Here is a 22,444-nt window from a genome sequence, read left to right as displayed (position 1 = left end):
TTGATGTAGGCAGCTGGGCTGTGTTCTGAGATGACCTATCCGCACAATAAAAATTATTGATTCTAAAAGTGACGTAAAAGTGGCGCAAAGGGATTGTAAATCTGCCCCCGCTTTCATTGGCCGATATCCAAGGAGGTAAGAGGCCTCCAGGGGTAGCAGCTTCTACCTGCCTTGCCAATGGTAACCCACTACCTCTGCTACCCCTGGGGTCAAGGGTCAGGCGAGCAGCTGCAGGAACGGAAACTAAACCTTAGATCTCAGGGTACTGTTAGCTTTCTATAGTATCCATTCTTTCTCTCCCCATAAACCTTAACCAGCAAATAAGGGGCTGCTGTGATGCTCAGAGGTCATGTCTGTGATGTCATCACAGTTTAATGGGCGCATTATATCATTTTCACTATGCCTAGTACATTGGTGAATTGTTGTGCATGCCTTGTGAATGTGTGTTATTATTCCTTGCTGAAAGCCACGCACGGCTTCTTCTTCTGCCTGCAGCATGTCACCAGCTTTATAGGTCTCGCCTCCGCAGCGCTCATGCGCTGAATAGAACAGAGACCTTTAGCCATTGGCATAGCTTTGGGGCAAAAACGTGCGCGTGTTGCATTGCTTGCAATGGCAACGCATGCACGTCTGGTGATTCCCTTGGGGGAGCGCGTGGCGCCATATGGTCGCAATCATCGTACCTTGCTGCACGCTCCCGCAAGGGAATCGTGCAGGCCCCCTCCCCTGCTGTCGCGCGAGGCACGCGCTTGTGCTGGTTTTATTTCGCTTATACCGCCTTGTACTCCATCCACCACGCCCAACAGAAAACTAGCCATGTGACGTCGCTGGTGGTGTTTATCTTCTGTTCCAATATGGCATCTATCATGGAAGGTCCGCTAAGCAAATGGACAAATGTTATGAAAGGTTGGCAGTACCGCTGATTCCTGCTGGATTACAACGCGGATTTGTTGTCGTAACACGCGGTAAGAGAGCGGCAAGTTCTACGTGACTTACTTTTTTGGGGTGTCTAATGCACGTGGGCAGGGCAAGGAATTTACAGAGAGACAGTAAACCAATGAAAGGTAGGGCGCAAGCTGCTGTGACCAATCAGAAGCTGAAATAGTAGGTAAATTGACGGCTGCGGTATAGGTTCTAGTCGTCCGCTGGTATGGACCTGTACTGCGGTTTATTTCTTAGTGACAAAGGTCAAGCTGTGCCTCTAAAGTTTTATTCGGTTGTCTTTCCTCTGCAGCACTATTTACTATATTTCCTTCAAAAATCAAACTTTTGAGGACTGGTCTAGCGACCGGTTCTTATCCATAGAGCAATCATCTAATTTTTATAACAGCCCTTTCCATCTTTTGTTGGGCAATTTTATACGATATCATGTTCGAAAACGTCATGCAATCCTAGCTTTTCAGTCTTTTATTCTGCGTTCTTCTGCTTCTTGTAGTTTAGCTTTTCTGTTTAAAAGTACGAGCTCCTAAGTACCTGTATGCTAAGTGCCTTTGGTTAGAAAGCCGGTATTATCTGAAGACATAGGGCTCGTTGCAGGAGTGTAGTCCTTCTATTTTAATGCACTTTAAGAAATCACTAAAACTTTAATAAACCTAAACCCCTTGTGTTTTCATCATGGGGTACTAGAGACGGTTTCTGTCCTTAACCCCTCGTCGGAAACGAGATTTCACTTTGGTAACATCTTGTGAGAATGTCTTATGCGTGGTTTATCTTCGTTAGCCTAGGCTTGACACTCGTGTTAGAGAAAGCTGTGTTGTGTCTCCTATTTGTTGCGTACTTTGTTTACCAGCTACTTATGAATATTTTAGGATCCCTGCTTTATTGTGAAATGTTTGATGTAGTGTGTGCGCCATCCCAGTATATGTTCTGATAATAACAGTTAGGGTTACGTGTTAACAGAGCTTATCAAGATAACCACTCCTTGTATCTTAACACTTGTATAAATGAGCTAATACACATACATACCAGTTATATTATCTGTCCCCGGGAAGTGATCAGACTGCTGTTAGTCAGGTGCACAGGCCAGGTGACCGTGGGCCCTCTACACTCCCTCTAGCATGGTCAAGAGTAAACAGATGAGGATGTTGTTTTCCAATGCATTGGCGCCAGCTTAATCACAGAAACTGTGATGTAATCAGCAAGAGGCACATTTTATTTTATCCGTTTACCATGTATGTTGTCCCCCCATAACAATGTAGTGTTCCTTAAACTTTGCTACAATGAAGTAAGAAGAAATGTGCTACTCATGATTAACGTGAGTTTGATTTTTGAACAAGATAAGTTATCCACTTAACCCATCCACGCAAGAGAAGAGAGACCATACCCGAATAAGCATTGTCACTCACACAATCCTCCATTGTTACTAAAGTGAACTACCGGACACCTTTGTATTGTGTATTGACCAGAGAAGCCTACCATCTTACTCTTAGTGGTATTGACAAGTGCAGCCCAAATCATCTTTGAAAAGAAAAAGTTAATGTCCCGCTAATCTGCCCCCTCCCCCCCCGCTGAATTGGATTGGTTAATAAGCCCTTTAAAAGTTCTCTTACAGATGCAAGTGCCCAAGACTCTATATGTTGGGTACCACGAGCAGCCATTCGTACAGTTGTACCCAGATGTTCTAACAACATACATGAATTAAATAGTTTCACAATAGTTGATTCCCTGGAAGAAGCTACACTTGTGTACAATATGACTGCAGCATTTTTAAACACTTGTATTTGCAGTATTCATCACATCTCTTACCAGTTTAACACTATGCTTGTCTTTTTAGCCTATGGAAAGGTGTTCATAAAACATGCATTTAGGAACTAGTTAATTGTTTTGTGTTTCCGAACTAATTGACAGAAGTCCTATGCCTTCATCCATGTACTTTTTAGGTCTCGCCTACGCAGCGCGCATGCGCTGGTAGGAGGACCTTTAGTCGTTGTTCTGCTCTTTTTCGAAGCACTTACTTGTGCTTGTGGCGGCATCCACCATGCGGGAGCGAGCAGGGGCATGCCATAAGCATGAGTATGTGCTTCTAAAAAGAGCAGACTGCGCACGCACGCACGCACACACACACACAAAAAGCGGCTGCTTCTTAGCGCGATCGCTTTCACAGCCGCGTCACTTTCACGGCCGCGCTGCCAATGCTTGTTCTGTTAGTGACTCGCCATCATTGTCCTAACACCCTAATCAGTCCATCTCTTCACTCCTCACCTTACTTGTCTGTTAGTCGCCCCCCCCTTCTTATTATGAACCCCCTCATTCGTCATCAATCACTCGCCATGCATTTGCTAAAGCTCCCCATTGGGGCTTTTACTCATCACTAACAGCCCCTCCCCACACCTTTGTTTCCCGTCCGCATTCCCAGACCCATCACTCGCCATACATTTGCTAAAGCTCCCCAATGGGGCTTTTACTCCTCAATAACAGCCCTCCCCACACCTTTTGTTTCCTTATCCCGTCCTCATTCCCAAACTCACCCACTGTTTCCCAAACCTCAGTTCCGAACTACTCCCTAATCATTGTTTACCTAAATTTTTCCCATCTCCCCAACCCTCTTCTGTTACTGCCCTCTGCCTATCCCTAGTTAAGCTTGTCCTTTCTCCACCGCTCACCCTTCCCTTTTACTCCTGATATATTCCATTGCCCCCATATTACCACTCCTCAGTGGCACTGATTGCAAGGGACACAATTTCAAACTGGGTGGAATTTCGCTCTTTTCCCCGCCCTCTTCTACTTCCCTTGCTACTGACATCTTTCAATCGTTTATTCCTCTTTTACAATCTCGCCGATGACTTTTCCTTCTCTACCTCCTACCACTGCAACCACTCTCCCCCTCACTCATTCCATTGACATTGTTCCCACCTTTAGCCCCCCTTTCTATTCCCTCATGCGTGTCTCTGCAGTGTGTGTGCGTGTGCATGCGTGTGTGTCTGAAACAGTTTATCTCAGTGTACACTGGCATGCGAGGACATGTTCGCATGTGACGATGTGGGTGTATGTGAGTATATCTGTATAGTTGTGTTGAAAACCCATGCCTGCATGTGTGCATTGAAAGTGTGTGTGGGATTGCACGACTGCAAAACCCTATAATGGTCTAGGGGGTGATTGCTGCTATGGCTCTCTCCTGCCTCATAGGCGATGGTGGAGAAACACAAAATGCCAGTCGATACCCTTATTAAAGACACATTGACACTGACTGGCACGGTCACATGCTTTAAGCACAGCTGCAGACGCATAAGCAATGTCTCTCTCACACAGTGATACAGGCTTATTGACAAACACATAGGCATACACACAATGCATAGACTGATAGTCTGCACTGACTTCTGCAGCCCAGTGTTGCCACAGTACATTACAAAGCATGTTTCTGTCCATGACACACAGGGGTCGCGTCCTTAAATATCATAGGGCGTAAAATTGTGTGGCCGGATTATTAACAGGATAATGTGCTACATGGCTAAACACTTAGGTCCCGAAGGCGAGTCCTATTGGCTATGCCAGCACTTGTTTTTTATGCCAGACACTTTCCCCCGTTGCTGGCTTCCATTTTCTAACCAACCAGTACAGTTCACATTTCCTCCACTCTCTGCCTTACAGTTGCCAGCCTGTGTTCCCACAAGCATTACTTTTCAACGTACGTGACGCGTGCGTCAGGCAACATTTGTAAGTAGCATATGGTGCCCATCTTTCACTCCTAAAACAGTTCCCAAGTACACCCGTTTCTGGCAGAAAGGAAAACTGAGGGATTCATTTTATGTATTGAAGCCTAGCATTTAACGAAGCATAAAAGTGCAAAGTGATAAACTCATCACTCAAACAGAATTAAAGCCAACGGTAATAAAAAACAATGAGCCAAAACAAGACAATCAAAGCACAAAAGATATAAGGCAAGACAAACCGAGAAAGAGCTCTCCTCGAATCTGCTTCAGAAATCGTATGCCTAAAGAAACAAGCATTAGCATAGCCAACAGGCCTTGGCTAGCTGCTCTAATGGTTATTTTATTTTTATTGCAAAAATATGCTACAAAACTAAGAAAAGGACAGTGCGAGGGGTGGCTGCAGCAAGGTGGAGAGGTCTCTGCAGTGAAAGAGAGCCGGTGGCTGTAGGCACCTGCCCCGTTGCCCCCGTGCTATACGTTGTGATGGATAAGTGTTATGTGAGGAACAATTGAACAGACCAATGAATGAAGAGGGATGACCCAAAGCCTCTCTATGTATTTATACATAAAAGCATTTTTTCTATGCTTTTTTACGTGATACTAGTGAGACACTTAAAGGTGTGTCTAGGCCAGACCGACAAAGAAAACTCCCAAAGCAGGTTAACATTCACACTTCCACTCTTTAGGAAATGTTTTAAGGAAAGTTCTAAGCTCGAATCACAGTGATGAAGGTGCAAACTGTATAGTGACTGGCAGACTGGTCCATTTGCCCAAGGTCACACAATTTAGAAGTCTGGGAGTAGGTCAAATGGCTCCGCGGTCATTAGATATCATATCAGGCTCCACAACTCCACCTGCCAAACAAACTCTAATTTCCCATTTTGTCACTTTTCCTTTCCATTTCTAACTCTTCTGCGCTGGATCTTTTCCAAAAAATACAAACTCCTGGCTTACTGGAGAGCGACCTTCCACGCGCTGCAGGATGAAGCAGGAGAGGGGCGCTGGGCACAGCTTCCCCTGCTCCGATATCGGTATTTGAGCAATAATTTGCCACCGCTATTCCTGTCACAACCCACTGATGCATTCAATTACGAATGGTTACTAGGAGGGCACATGCCCCCTTTTCATCCTGTTGCCATCACCTGCGCTGTAAAAGCTGCACAGATGCTTCCTAACTTACTGAGACCTCAGCAGGGGTACCCCAGCATGTGTGTCTAGGAGTGAGTTTGAGTCTGGCTTTACAAATAGAGGCCATGTCTGAGGTGTTCAGCCCCCCCCCCCCTGGAGCCCTCGATTGGACCTTGTGTACAGCATCCCTGGCTCTGGCCTGACCCATCTCTTCCTCCACGATGACCAGCCCAGGCAGAAGTGATCCTGTCTGTAATACATTTTACCTTTTCAGATGGTTCTCTTATGTGTTGTGAGTTCAAGCCTAAACTCCAGGTGAAGAGGCCGCCAAATGGTGATTGCCATATTGTGAACTCTTGACAACAAGTTGTGCAGTAGAGTATCTTAGACTTTTTTCGTTTTGAGATATTTAACAATAAAAGTACATTGAACTTAGTAATTATTGCAAATGTCTCTCTTTGCACTCCAAATATGGGAGCCCCGGGCTCGAATCACAATCCCTTGTCTGTGTGGCCCCAACGACGATGGTCTGTGCTTTCTTTTTCGCATCTTCTACACATCCATTCACTTGAAAAATCGCAAAAGAAGTGCCTGTTTTGCTGACAGGAGGGCTGGAAAACACAAGAAATCAATTACTGTCCAGTGTTTCTGCTGTCTGCAGTCCATGGACTAACTCGGAGATCTTCGAGTTAATGCATGCGCTCAAGACACCAAAAAAACCTGCATCATGGTGCGGACACTGAGTACCTTTGCACATCTGTCTTTCTTCAAAGTAACCTTTAGCCATGCCATAACTTTCGTATTGTTCTCCTGATGTTTCTTGATTTCTTAATGTTTAAATTAACAACATGCCGCCCCTGTCCAGCACATTGCCACCTCACTGCAATAGCAGTTCCTGCGTCCTGATCACCATGTAATGCTTCCTGCAGCATCAGAGAAAAAGCATTCAGTGATTCACCACAATTGTGCAAGACTGGAATAGGTTTGTCCACAGCACGGAGAGAACACTCACCCCAGCTGTGAACAATATGGGAACTTGGACACCACAGTGCTTAGGAAAACAAGGAATCCCTCATCTGGAGAATATGGCTAGCACTGGAAAAATGTGCATCAAGCGGTAATGAAGTTCCCACCTTTGGAAGGTATTCTAATACCTTTGTTTTTAGGGATTACGTCAGAGGCAGTATTCATGGATGCAGGAAAACAGTGTGGGAGGAGAGAAGCTAACACAAGACCCAATCGACTGAATCTTGTACGCAGAATACCGGCGTGGTACTAAACCTACAATCACACCTGAGAGGGTGGTTGAAGAAAGATCAATAACCCTCTCAGAAGTCCAGAGAGAACTAATAACCTGATTCAGAGTGTGGTGGTAACTGGCAACCCTAAAATTCCTGGAGGAAATGCTAAACGTCATAGGGATATTACCTTGGGGGAATGTTTTCCGGTGTATAATACTCCAAATTTAGAATTTGCTCCAGATATTGGAGAATTTTGCAGTTTTCACCGAACTCATGTCATAATTTGCAGAGTTGGAGTGTTGGTAATGGTTGTGTAAAATGAAGCTGCCTCAAGAGGGGGCTGAGAAGGGTGATCCCTACACAATGGGTTTCCTCTGCGGTAAGTGCGGTACCTCCAGGGATACCTACAGACTATCCTGAGAGTGATGGGGCAGGACGGGTGGGCAGATCTCTGGTCAGGGGATTATGAGAGAGCAGACACACCAAGCTGTCATGGCTAGCACAGTAAATAACAGAACCAATGATGCTTGGTTACACAATGCAGCCCCTTAGATTGAAAGCACCCCCAGTAGGGCCAGGTAGCCAAGAACAATTTAGTCCCTTCGCTTCTGGGGAAACAGGGTTGGACGGGAATACAAATATATAAATGCACAGCACCAGACACAGAATCTACTCGGAGAATGGCTGCGATGGGTTGAGGCTGATTGTGTGTTTGTTGTTGCGAAGAGTTGCTCTGTAGATCATGATGTGATGTGAAGATGGATTTTTTTGTAACCATAGAGGACTGTGCCTCAAACAGGTCTGCTACCAGATTGAATGACAAGGCCAGGGCTAGGCAACCAGCCATCACTCCCTGAGAAGTGGTGCAGTGAGGGTTGGGTCAAGTAGAGAGTGGTGCAAGATTGAGGCTACAGAGTTGTGAACCAATCTTTTGACACCTTAGTAACTGTTCTAGTGCTGGATAAGTACTCTCAGGAGCCCTGGGGAAATGGGGGTTTAGGCTGCACTCAGTCTTTGACCTAATGTTCACCAAAAAAATATCCAGGAAGTACCATATTTATGCGGGATGGTGCAGTGCCCGGGGTACAACACAAAGCATAAATAGTTCATAAATTCTCCAGCTGAAACTAGAATTCAAAATATAAGAGTTTCTGAAAACACATCAAAAAGAGTAGTGAAACCCACCCAAATAGTTCCGGCGAGAAATCTTTACTTGATCCCAAATGGCGCGTAGTCAATATCTCTGAGAAGGTCCACGCTCCAGGATCGCTCTAGTCCGCCCGCTTACGGAACTGGATATGAAGAGGTTTGAACAAGCTTAGAGCTGAGGGCAAGTAGGCACTGGACATGTAGGCTGAATGTGGAGTCAGATGGCCCAATGGCCGCTGAGATGAAGGGTTGAGAGCCGAAGGTGCCTCACTGCACTCTGAGAAGGAAGTCCAGCTCCTCACATGCGCCTGTGCGGTGTGAGCGAGAGGAACCAAGTCCATGAAGAGGAGAACGTCAGTAGCCTCACAAGTACAACCTGAAAAATAGAAATAGCTCGTTCTGAGGACACCGCCTCCTCAGAGGAACAGGCAGGTGAGGCCAGCCTCCGATCAACTGTAAGTGTGGACTGCCGCCGTGATCTCACTCACACCCTATGAGGTCAGGAAACCATGGTGGGCCAAGGCATGTCCTATCTCGCTTGCCCATGGCTTGGAGCCCTATCATTGGCTAAAGCTAAAAATAAAGTTGTTTGGAAGTCTACGAAGAAGCCTAGATCAGCTGCAGAAAATCCCTTCCTTAGACGGGTAATCAGAGTTCGGTGGAGCTCATGGTAGCTCCCTTGTGAGAGGCACTATATAGTCATACAGACCTGGCCTCCAAAGACTTCCCTCATTCTGCCCGGCATCTACGTGAAGATATGGTCCTTGCCTACCAGTGGTGCTTTGTGTCGGAGGCTAAGTAGAAATGATCGGGTGTGCTCCAGGTCTGCCGGTGACCAGGGGGCTGATCTTCTGGCTCCCTGGTCCTGACCCAGTGAGAACCACAACTCCTTCTATGCAGGCTTCCCATCCCACAACACCACAAATAACACTTTGATATACTATGGCCTACTCAATGCAGGGGCTCTGGCAGGGCTCCATAGTGCCGTGAAGGTTGGTGCCAGCCTGCCCTAGTGGCCCCAGCTCCATCTCAAATGCAATACGGATAAAACCGAGATCCTGCTGATAGGAAAGGACAATCCCTTCAAGCTGAGCCAATGGTGGCCGGAAGACGCACCTGCTCCACCAAACACAGTAGAAGTAGCATATAATCTGGGAGTGAAATGTGATGCCTCACTCTCCTTTCGACCTCACGCCCTGACGGTGGCGGGGACATGCTTCAACATAATCAAAACCCTCAAAAAACTATTTGATTTCATTCCATTCTCTGCGAGGGAGACAGTTGCGTAGGCCCTTATCTTGTTGAGACTAGACAACTGCAACAGCCTACCTGCAGGAGTAAATAAACAACTACCCAAGAGATTACAGGTAGTACAGCATGCTGCAGCCCATCTAGTGCTAAAACTACCCTGCAGATCATCCGCCTCAGCAGCCCTCAAAACCCTTCACTGGATGCCCATGCAGAAGAGAATCTTATTCAAGGTTTTATTAATCACTTTCAGAGCCTACAGGAACCTAGGACCCACATATCTTTCAGGCAGGTTCACCCCCTACACCACTGCCAGCATACTTAGATCCTCATCAGCAAATCTTCTCTAGCCCCCAGTCTTTAGGTGCAAAACCAAAGGAGGCAAATCTTTAGAAGCCCTGGGTACCAGAGCGTGGAACCTCTTGCCCACACACGTCAGGCTGATGAAAACAGAAACCCAGTTCAGAAAGGCCTTGAAGACTTTGATCTTTGGCTCCTCAGACGAACTGTGCTCATCACTCATATAATCAAGATTCCTGTCTTCCTTTTCCTTCTTCCGCATAGCGCCTGGATGCTCCTTTTGGAGTGATAGTCGCGCTTTATAAATAACCAAATCAAATCAAATCTGTGTCCTCTTGGACCCCCTGCCAGGCACCACTCTGGTGGAACAGCTGTGATGCCCTTGGCTTCCCATGGCTGAAGTAGGGCTACATAACTCTCATCACAAAGCCCTATCAACATGCTGTGATTATAGCGCCTCAGCACTTGTGGCTATTGTGTGACACAGATTCAGTGCTTCCTGTGGGAATGCTGGACTACAACAAACCTTGCCAGAAGGGTGTCACTGCATGTCCACGTGGAGATGCTGGAAGTCCCACTATCTGCCCACTGAGCGTGTAGCGCTGCCTTGTAGTGACAAGAGCTGTTGGGAGCGTGTTCATGTGCATTCCTCAGAACTTTCCTGTTATTTTCAGTAGTTGGGACATATTTACTCATTGTGAATTTAATGTATGGGGCTTACTCCCATAAGGGTTAATACTGTAGATGGGGTGATCAGACATTCAAGCTTGGACCAAAGCTATCACAGCGCTAAACTGCTCTCCTACCATTGTGGACTCTGCTAAATCCCTGGGAATTACCTTATACGGCAACCTGAACATGCGGGGCCATATCAACGAGATGGCCAAAACCGCCGGATTTCACCTGAACTACCTACGAAACTTGAAACCTTTCCTCGACCCTCCTGATCTAAAATCGGCTATCCAGGCCTTAGTCATCTCTTGACTAGAATATGGTTGCTCCACTCTCGCAGGCCTACCCAAGACGTCTCTGGCACCCTTGAAAGCCTGCCTCAACGTCACTGCCAGACTCCTAACTGGCTCTAAGAAGTTTGACCATATCTCGCCCCACCTTAACGCTCTGAACTGGCTTCCTCTCGAGGCCAGAATCCAATTCAAACTGGCTTGCATCAACCACAAGGCTCTCTATTCCAAGTCCCCTGCTTTTCTCGCACAGAAACTTGTATTACCCGGAGGAATCAGAAACTCCCGGTACGCCAGAGCCCTTTTGCTCCAACCCGCACGCTTCAAGAAAAAAAGAACATACATTCGGGCTTTCTCTGGGGCCGCCCCAAGAATATGGAACTCACTCCCACCCGCCATTAGAAGGATACCGTTTCTAGCCCACTTCAAAAAGGAGACCAAATCTTTCCTAATTTGCAAATTCCTCTCCTAAAGCTCACACTACAATCACCCCCTCAGCCTGACTTTACCTATCAACACTGCACTATTCCTTGGCTGCCTTCCCCTATGTTACCCATCCTGCACTTTGAACATTCCTGGGTGATGAGACTGCTTTTCTAGTTTATTGCATCGTTTTTGCTCCTATCCCTTATAGTAGTCGATTAATATGATTGTTTTGTTTTACCATATACTGCTTCTATTTGTTCCCTTATCCCTGGACTCTCCTCCTTCCTTTGTTATATATTCCACCTGATTCTACTGTAAAGCGCACTGATACCCTCACGGGTCTGGTTCGCGCTCTATAAAACACTAAATAAATAAAAAAATAAATAGATGATGGTTCCTGGTAGGGCTACAGAAACTGCTGAGTTTCCGGGCGACCCCATAATCTAGATGGGGGATCCAGTTAACCTTTGTGCTGCAACTGGATCTGGTGCGCGTGCACATGAAACATTCTGAGGCGATCACACACCGAGCAATGGAAGAATGCGACTTTTCTAGGTTTGGTGAAAGAGGGGTGTGGCACAGGGGGTTCACTGCCTGTGCAAAAGTGTCCAGTGGGCTTACACTGCATCCCTTTATGAACCTCGCCGACTGGATGTAGTCTCACTTAGGACAATAAGATGAGATTTTAACACCATACATAAATGTGAAAATCATGGAAAGATCAGAGTTCATGAGACGAGAGCAGCATTAACTGGGGGCTGCTGTAAGGGTGAAGGCCAAGATGCCGCACTCCCGCGGCTGCTGGCGCTGTCTGCGAACTGAAGCACACATTCAGGGAACAAGTCCTATAAAAACAGGTGGGGGGGACTGACAATATGTAAATGACCTCATGACGTCACGTGCTGCACGTGTCCCGGTGTCTGAAAATTACACCGGGACACGTTCAGCATATTTCTGTGTGGCCCAGCTTCTTGGCTGGGGGACGGCGTCCACCCTGTGAAAAGAGTGGGGGAACGCCGCGTACCTGCGTGTACCCCCGACTCGAGCCCTGCACACATTTACAGGCTGCTTGGAGTGGTTCTTAAAATAAATTCAGCGATCGAGGTTTGCTCTTTCTCCGGCTGCAGATTTACAGATCCTGACCGCAGTTTTTTGTATTTTTTGTATGTGTGATTGCACCAGGTAAATCTATTGTGTTTTCACAGGGTACATGTTATTTTCATGTGAGGAAACCCCTTGTCTTGCACTTGCATCATATCTATTTTGGGGCGATCCCTTTCCATCGCCAACCCTGGAGACTATTCCCGAGATGACAATCGACCCAGACAAAATGTATGCAAACCATGTTCCCAAACTTTCCGGGCATACCCGCCATGTTGCACCAGCTCTCCCAGGTGACCTCCGTTTTATGGCAGAATTCATGCTCCCTTGACTTTGCTGCAAGTCATTCCCTCTTATAAATCAGTGAATATATAAACACATTCCTTAGCTATTATTGCAGTTAGTGCATTGCCTGTGTTCCCAACTGGAGCTGGTGTCCATAGTCACTAGGTTAACCTGTTGGGTCTGAGAACAAATGCTACAAGCAGTGCTTAATTTAAGCCGGTTGGCACAACAACGGTGATTGTGACAGCCTGCCACAAGGTGGCGCTGTCTGGCTAATTTAGACAGACCACAACAACAGTTAATTATGAATTAATTCAAAATACATTTAAAATGACTATTACCTGTCACACCAGCCATACTTATGGCTCTGGGAGCCTGAAGTAGTTCGAATCGTCACACTTTTAAGAGTGTGATGGTTAGTAGTTGTGTTGTTACTATCATTGCCAGCGCTGGCAGGGGCAATGTGTGGGGCAGGCTGCAGTGGCCTCCTCACGAGAGCCCCCCGGCACTTATTTATTTACAAATTAAGCACTGGTTACAAGAAGCACAAGGGTGGTGCCCTGTGGTGCACGGAAGCGCCCACAAGGTGCTCGGGGATCTATGAATTGCTGTAGGTCTAGCATCTGCCTTTCTACCTCATAGATAGTAGGGTGTCCCGTGTAAAGACTGCTGTGTTGTCATGTGTGAGGACTGTACGTGTTCTGCTAAAGCATGGCAGTGACCTAGCGCGTGCACTCACGTGCAGAAGGGTCGAGAGGCACAGTTCACGCGCTGCACACACCTCTGGGTGGGTAACTAATACACATCGTGAATGCACACCTGCATGTGGGATGCTACTTATTGGCTGTCCCTAATTCGTGTGGAGTGCATTATTTTCCGGATATAAGCCGCGCATGTGAAACACTTTGCTAATCGTGTTATAAGTTTCTTGGGGTCTCACAAGATGAGGGGCGCTGCACCGAACATGTAAGTGACGCCGGAGTGAATGTCAGTTTTTATAAAGCACTTATCACCACCCCAAGAGACCTCTGGGCGCTGCTCCACAAAAGAAACTTTATTATGGGTAATTCGGGCTGTATGGGCCGAACCAAGTGCAGGTGCGGGAGGGAGGAAAAGAACTCGGTGGAAGGGATGATACGTCACGTTCAGCATTGCCCAGGGCCAAAGGGTGGAATTCAGACGTGTCTGACACCGGAGGAGGACGGTGCGCCCTGGGAGGGGTGGAGGGGGGGGGGGGGGGTGAGGGGCGTCAGTGCGCCCTGGGAGGGGCGTCAGTGCTCCTTTCAGGCTCAGGTGACGAGGCCAAAGGTTCGGCGGCAGATGGCAGGAGCCTGGTGACAGGCCCGGGAGGTCGAGAGTGAACGAGGGGCCGCGGGGGCGCGCGAGGCCCGGGGGAGGGTGTTGGCCGCGCGGCGCTATCATTATGTATTTGTGAAACACTTCAAAGGCGGAGGAATGCGGGGCATGCCGTCCCGCCCAGGCCGGGGTGGATGGAGTTCAAGGGTGCCAGCTACTGCGCGTCAGCGGCCCCCGGGGAGGGCGGAGCCTGCGCGTCCCGGGGCGGGTCGGGGTTTCCGACGGCCGGGGCTGCCGGGGTGCTCGCGCCTGCAGTGCGTCATGCTGCACCTGTATGAAGGGGACGTAAGATACTGGATTTGAAACGCTATAGAGAAAAAAAAGAAGGAAAATACAATATTTGCCTTTTGAGCTAACCTCTCTTTATTAAGTTTTTGACTCTGACTGCTTTTAAGTGTTATATAGTCGCAACTAGATATGTGCTTAATTTGAGCCGGTGGGGGGTGCCGGCACTTCTTTTTGGGGACAGTCACTTATTTTTCTGCAGCATATATTTACTGACCGCAATAGAGGCAAATTACACAGATCGAAGACGGGTGAAGAGAAAGGCGACAGACCGGCAAAACTGTAAAAAAAAAAAAGCTGGCACTTGCAAGAGTGAGATACAGGACGAGGGAGTGCCTGGTAGTGGATTCAACAGGTCTCAGGTGGTTTTGAAACGCCCAGACTTGGTATTCCCTGCGCCGACGTTTAATTGCCCTGGCCATGGGCTTCCTAGCAGAATTCCAGGAACCGGCACACTTTCTTTCACAATTTAAGCATTGCTCAAAATAGCTCTGGACTGATTTATGTTCTTGCAGTCACAGAAGAACTTGGATCACAAATAGTATTAGATGTGAATAGTCGTGGTACATACGACAGACGAACATGGATTGACATGTTACCAAAGTGGTGATTATATTAGCAGAGGCCTGCCCCTGTGCCGAGAACAGGGACGATTGACAGACATGTCTTTACATCTATTATTTATGATACAACTTGCTGATTGCTAACATAGATGCAAAGACTGGGGCTCTATCATAATGGGCTACTCTGGCGCAGACCGGAGAGCCTGTTTTTTGCACCTGCGGGGCAGTGGCGTCTCCAGAAGTGTTTGTAGGGGGTGGAAGGGGGTCACACACTGGGCCACAGATAAAACTGATGGAGCCATCTTCAAAAAGCAATTGTAAAGAGTGCACACGTCTGTGTGTATGTATATATATGTAAATTATTGTGTATATATTTATTTGTGTGTGTATGTCTAATGCATGTTTGTTTAAAATGTTCAAATATGGCTTTGTATGGATGTGTGTATGTATCTTTAGCTATTTATTTATATATTCACAAAAAATAGAATGCCCAGATTTATCATAGTATTGCGTTGTCCTTGCGTCATGCAAGGTTTCGCAAGGGCAACACAATACTAAAGTTAGATTTACCTAGTAACGCGATGCCACATTGCGTGGCCCTGCGTTGCTAGTTAAATCAGGATTAACGCAAGGCAGCACAAGGCTCTATCTAGCGTTACTCTGCCCTAAGGAGGCGTTCTAATGGTGGCGCGTGGGTGTTCCCAATACCATTACCATCTATAGGGGTTAAACTAATATTGCTTCGGGTATAAATGGGGACCCCATAAAGGTTTTGGGGCCCACCTGAGCTTCAGGGACCTACTTTACGTCCCAAGTCATTCTGCGTTCAATAAATCACTCCTTGCCTCGTTTCAGAAATTCCTGGGTATCAAAGGAGAGCAAAATGGTGGACTCGTGCAGTGATTTACAACAGGCTATAGTAGAAAAAAGTGATAGTTTTGAAACCGAAACCGGTCCCAGGAGGCACAGGGTCAGACTGATTTTCATATGGCCATGTCTGAACTGGGGTGGTTGAGTGAGCTAAAGAATGATGATGGATTAAACCCAGATCAGTTGACTGGGGGTGAGTGTTTGATTTGATCATGTTGGCAGGGTATGCCCAGACGTGGGTCCCTTGCTCACTTTGCCACTGGATTCAAGATAGCCTGGCTGATGAGGGTTATGAACCCGAAACCGGTCCCAGGACGCTTGCTTCCGGTCCAGGAAAGACATGGCTTGGCAGTTCGGGCTGGACTGTTCCCATGAGGCACAGGGTCAGACTGATTTGCATATGGCCATGTCTGAACTGGGGTGGTGGAGTGAGCTAAAGAATGATGATGGATTAAACCCAGATCAGTTGACTGGGGGTGAGTGTTTGATTTGCTCAAGCGCTCCGTCCATCATCCCCTTTGGTATCGCTTTGTTCACCCTAAGTTGGCAGGGTATGCCCAGACGTGGGTCCCTTGCTCACTTTGCCACTGGATTCAAGATAGCCTGGCTGATGAGGGTTATGAACCCGAAACCGGTCCCAGGACGCTTGTTTCCGGTCCAGGGAAGACATGGCTTGGCAGTTCGGGCTGGACTGTTCCCATGAGGCACAGGGTCAGACTGATTTGCATATGGCCATGTCTGAACTGGGGTGGTGGACTGAGCTAAAGAATGATGATGGATTAAACTCCGATCAGTTGACGGGGGGGTGAGTGTTTGATTTGCTCAAGCGCTCCGTCCATCATCCCCTTTGGTATCACATAGAAGAAAAAAAGGCATCGGCTAAAGGCCTCCACTCACCCTGCTCTCCAGTTGCAAGGTGAGAAAGAGGAGCGGAAGAGAGTATCTGTCATTTTTCTCTTAATTGACCTCCTCAGATCTCTGAAATACTTGTGCCCAGCGCCTTGATGTGTAGTCTTAGTGTCCACCCAGCATCATCGCTGACAGTGCATTGAAGCATTGGGGAGCTAGAGCAGGTCTCACCTGGAGGTGAAGATACAGAAATTACTTGGATGCACTGCAGAGTCTATGTGTCCTAGTGAAGTGTGGTACCAGGGCTTGATGATGGGCAACAGAAGCCGGCTGGACAGTATGTCAGCTAATTGTGATACCTGACCCACTAACACTGTTGCGGCATGTGGTATCTGAGCAGAATCTCTCTCCTAGTAATAGCTGATTGGCTGAGACCCTGAGGACTGGTCTTCTGTGTCTTGATGATTCCTCACCTTCAACACAGATGTTCCTTTTTGCCGACAGCAGTGCAAGTACATGAACCTGTGGTCCACTTGTGCAGAAGTGTGGCTCAATGGTTAGAGCGGCAGACCCTGATGCAGAGGTCTGGCCCGGGACCAGGGTTCAATTCCCGCCTTGGCGGGTCTTGGGCTCAATTTCCCCAGACCTGATAATTCTCGCCTCGGTGCCTATTCTAATCATGGGTCCCACTCTGCAACTCTGGGCAATAGCTTGCTTAATCTCCACACCGGCCCCAATAGCGCTGGGATGCCTGGCTTCACCTTAGGGTGCCCAGGAGTGGGCATTTCACAGGGAAAAGCCAGGAAGGGTTCCACAGCATATGAGTACAGCGCCAGGACGCCCCGTTGCTGGGGCGGCAGTGCGCTTTACAAGTACAAATTCATTTCACAGTGGCAACCTCTCTAAAGGCCAATCCATCCTTTGATGCTTCCAGTGGTCTCTTATGCTGGTCCTCCACCCAAAGGTTCTTACTGACAAACTACTTCATTGAAACAGAAGCGGCTCCTCCGCAATAGCAGTGGAGAGTTGCCCCACTGGCTCAGAGGCAGCAGCTGAAAAATAAAACTGTATCTTATTATTGTTTTATTTTTCTGCTGCTGGCTGAGCCAGCGTGTGTAGGGAGGGTCTGGGCCGGGCCATGGGAGGGAGGAGGAATGCAGTGCTATGTGCACTTCTAGGTGCGCATGTCTGTTTGGCCGGATGTCTTATGCTGGCCAAACAGACATGCACACTTAGGTTTCTCTAACCCAGCTCTATTCTTCTCCGGGTGGAGAAACGGCACAAACTCCCTGTGACTGAGCAAAGCGTTAAACCAGCCCGCTCAGGCCAATCCTGGCGCTGCTCTCATAGTATGCAAGAGCTGCCACATTCGGAGCTGGGGAATCAAGGGCTATATTATCAAGAAAGGGCGATACATTATCGCCGCTTTTATTGGCAGGAAACTGCCGCTAAAATGGGAATAATGGGCTTGATAATATGCCCTTGTGAATTCCCGTAGAAGCCCAGGTTCTGGTGTTAACCTGGGCTTCTATGGGAATTCACAAGGGCATATTATCAAGCCCTTATCGCTGCTTTAGCGGCAATTTCCTGCCGATAAAAGCGGCGATAATGTATTGCCCTTTCTTGATAATATGCCCCTAGGTTAGAGTCTTTGCGGTTAAACATCCTGTGATTCTGGGCAAACCACTTAATTTCCTTGTACATTAATGTGTCCTTAACTAATGGTCATGAAAAGTGGTGGTGCTGAGCATCATAAACCACCGTCTCAGATAATTGACTGGGTGGGACATATTTGTGTGACCAGGTAGTATCAGGAAAGCGAGTCTAGAAGCTGTGAGGACCACACTTCGGTACATTGTGGTTTGATGGCATCTAGGGGACTGTGCAGTAGATGGTTGAACTGAGTCCTGTTTTGGTCGAGAGCAAGCCAGTCTTGTGAGCTACGAAAGTGATGTGGTAGGTTGTACAGCATGCAAGTGGAGACATATATAAGTTAATCAAGATGAGTACAAAGCACACTTTAGTACCCGTAGTAGCAGGCTCTTACAGTAGTGTACTTTGTTGAAGCTGTAGTGATTGCTACTCATCCTGTCTTGCTCATCCTCTTCTGTCACCATGTGGAATGTTGATATTCATTATTATTTAAGTCTGAGCCTTCTTTGTGGGCCCCAATTCTGGAGTCCGTTTTTAATGCTGCAGCACATAGTGGATGCCCTCAAACTTGGGGGGTTTCCACAATTGTACCTGTTTTTAAAAAAGGGGATAAACATAGTGCACATTGTTACAGACCCATTTCACTCATAGATTCTATGGTGAAAGTGATAGGAAAGGTACTGTTGCAAAGACTTACAACCTGGGTTGAGGATAACAACATTATGTCTATCTCCCAATACGGCTTCTGCAGTGGTCGTTCAACTACAACACAATGCCTCAATCTTTTTTTAATATTAAGTAAATATACAGTGGCACATAGGGGAACCATCCACCTCGCCTTCATGGACTTGTCCTCAGCCTTTGACTGTGTGAACCTACGGAAGTTGTGGCAGTTCATGAGGGCGAAGGAGGTTGATGGTGGTATCGTAGACCTCTTAGTAGATCTACACAGCAATACCAGAGCGAATGTTAGATTTTCCCAAGATCTGAGTGTGCCAAAGAATTTTAATATTAGAAGAGGAGTCCGACTAGGATGTATTCTGCCTCCTTTTCTGTTTAATTTTTATATTAATGACCTAGACAGCACTCTTCAGGAGGTGGCGGCTGACTGTTCTAGAGTCGGACGCCGGGGTATTCCGGTCCTATTATATGCGGACGATGAAGTCCTCATATCTAGGACTGAAAGAGGCCTACAAGCTCTTTTAACTGCTTTTAAGTCCTTCATGACAGATAGGGATTTAACGATTAACAACTTTAAATCATTTATCATGCAGGTAAGTCAGCAACCCAGAAGGAACTTTTTATTCAAAGTGGGTGATGCAACAATTCCTATATCCAACACGTTCTCCTATCTTGAGGTCCTCTTCGACAACAAACTAAACTGGGGCCCGCATGTTCTTAAAAAGAAAGGGGACGTTGCTAGGGTGAACGCATCGATATTCAACTTTGCATCCAAACTGGAGAAAAAAACCTACTGTTGCTATGCTGCAATTATATAATGCCAAATCAGTGTCCACAGCAGTATATGGTAGTGAAATTTGGGGGTATATTGCGAGAGAGCAACTCCAGATCGTGGAGAATTCGTTTTTGAAACGTCTTCTGTGTGTCCCCCCGGGCACATCTAATTTAGCTGTCCATGAAGAACTGGGGACACAATATGTCAGTGACATTTTCTCCTTACGCCCACTGACTTGCTGGTTAAATATATGGCTAAATCCTGATATCCCTCTTACGCACTTAATTGTAAAAGACTGTCTGACTCAGGATAATGCACTCGCTATACCATGGTTGAAATAGCTGAAGACAAGCTTCCTCAGATTAGGGCGTAGTGAGTTGTTTGAAACTCCTGACTGTATTACCAAGAGGGACCCGGAGGCAATAAAACTGGCCTTCCTCATGGAAAGAAAGATTCAGAGGGAAGGCACTGAGATTCAGAAACCGAGTGTCAGAAAATATGTCATGGTAAAAACATCTGCATCTATTGAGCCTTATTTAATGGGCGCTCTGACCTCACATGAAAATTTTTTACTTACCAGAATTCGGCTGAATCTTTTTTATCATTTGCTTGTTAGGCCGAGAACTGCTATTTTTAGTAAAGTAGCAGCTCCCTGCGGCTGCGACGGAAAGTCTCCGCAGGACATGCTGCATTTTATGTTTTTATGTAGATTTTATGAATATCCCCGTAAACGCTATCTGGTGTCACTTTTAAGAAAACTCAATTTTTGTCAGATCAGACCAGCTGTGATGTATTTACAATTATTACACAGTGACAGTATTCTCCATGTACTTGAATTTTTAAAATCAACTATTAAGTATAGAAAATGCCTGGACTTGCAATGATTTTTTAATCAAATTTTTCTGAGTTTGTATTTATTACATTTAGGTAAAATCATGTATTCTTTTTGCTGTGATGTCCATTTTGTTTTTTGTATATCCAATATCCTGATATGGTCTATTTTTTAAAGAACAATGAATTTTGTATTACTGTACCTGTACTTTTATGGTTTTCAAACAAAACCGAAATAAAGTTTATTGATGATGATGATGATAATATTCATGATGACACATTAGAATGTTGGGTTCCTAGCTCTGTGAATACAGTTGGGAGCTTTCACAGTGACCAGTTTTGGCTTCATGCGTTTTATCGCAGTTAAATGTAATATGGATTTACTTTGCCTTGTTTCAACTGTAATACTGACGTCCTGCCAACTTTAATGTCGATTTCATGCTGTTCATGTTTTACCTGAGTGCACTCAGCGACTTAATGCTATCTCTATTGCATGCCTCACACATTATTAAAATCTACTGTGATGAGCATTTGAGAACATTATGGACATTTTGGAGCAATGAGATGTACACACTGCTAGGAGCAAAGTTCAAGCTCTGGTGTTTTATGCTCGTTAAGCGACAGTGTTGGGGATTTGTTAACTCCATTAACGTTTCCAAGCAAAGATACGGAGCGTGTTTCATGAATGTGAAGTTTCCATGTGACCATTTGGATCTTAATAATGAATTGGCCTTTACTCAGTATGCTTTGTGAAACGTTGCGAATTACATTTAAAAAAAGAAATACTGTCCTAACTTTGAAGTTCATTGAAAACAGCTCGAGCCTTTCCTGTTTAAAAGTTGCTCCTCGTACACATTTCATTCTGCTCCTTTTCATTGAACTTCTGTGACGTCGTTACGTTGTTCTTCTTCGTGACGCTCCCTCTGCTTCAAGTCTGCTGCACGTTAAAGTTTGGTGCAATTTCGTGCCTGCAGCCACTCGACACGATGCAAGAAACGTGCCACCATTTTGAGTTTGGTGCATTCTTTCATTATTAAGGCACACCATGCTTCTTGCCAATCGCGTTTCCTGCAAACCACCTTCATTTAGCTGTTGAATTTATTCAGTATACAGTTCACGGAAGAGTCAAGGAGGGACCTCTTTCTGAACATTAAACAGCGATGAAAACGGTAACTACTTTTTTTATTTTATTTTCTTACATTTGTAAGATTGTCAGCCTTACATTTTAACTAATTTAATTGCACGTTGATGGTCACATCTTTACAATTTATTGTGATTGATGTATGTAATTTGTTGCTTTATGCAGATCATTTCATGCATAACTGTACATTTCCTTCTTCGAAGTTCAGGTTTGTTCTTATCTGAGCATTCTAACCTCTTGTTTGGAGCCATTTTTGATGTTCATATGTACATATTGAAGTACTACATCCCCTTATTCAGTTTATTTTTCCTACATTTCCATGGGGCTCTATATTTTCGAGTTTTTGCCTCAAACGATAGAATGAACGAAAGAAAGGGAAATTCTCTGTTCTTTCTATGTTTCCTCTATTAGCTTTCAGGAATGTTTTTTTTTCACTTGCATATTTCGATCAGTTCAATGTTATTACTGATTATTTATTATGAACCACCATAATGCTCAAATTGTTTGAGGTTTTCAATGCGTTATTCATTCAAAATGTTTGAGCGTGCCTTATTTTTCTTTTATTCCTATTGTTGTGAATGATAATACTTGGTTCTGATTTCCTTTTTATGATTCAAAATGCAGTTCTGCTGTTTAAGTTATAATGAAATATTTCATATTTCTGTATTTCTGATGAAAGTACGTACGTTAGTTACATATATCGGTTTCTAATGTTAATTGCTGACGTCAGCCCTCAGGTTTAGTGCACAAAACCTTTTATAATTTTCAAGAGCTCTATGACTTTATTCAATTCTTATGCCAGTTTTCTCCTTTGCAAAAAGGTTTTATTTCATGAAATTTTCTTGCAATTGAGGTTTTCTTCTAATTAATTTTGTACTGCGTTTTTGTTATTCTTAAGCTTCATTTATTCTTCTGTCAGGAGTACTTTTTCTTCTATTATTCTAGCTGTTA

The sequence above is a fragment of the Lissotriton helveticus genome, chromosome 2_1 (genome assembly GCF_964261635.1).
Source record: "Lissotriton helveticus chromosome 2_1, aLisHel1.1, whole genome shotgun sequence".
Taxonomy (NCBI): Eukaryota; Metazoa; Chordata; class Amphibia; order Caudata; family Salamandridae; genus Lissotriton; species Lissotriton helveticus.
The sequence above is the reverse complement of the archived record's forward strand: the minus strand, read 5'-3'. Positions refer to the sequence as shown.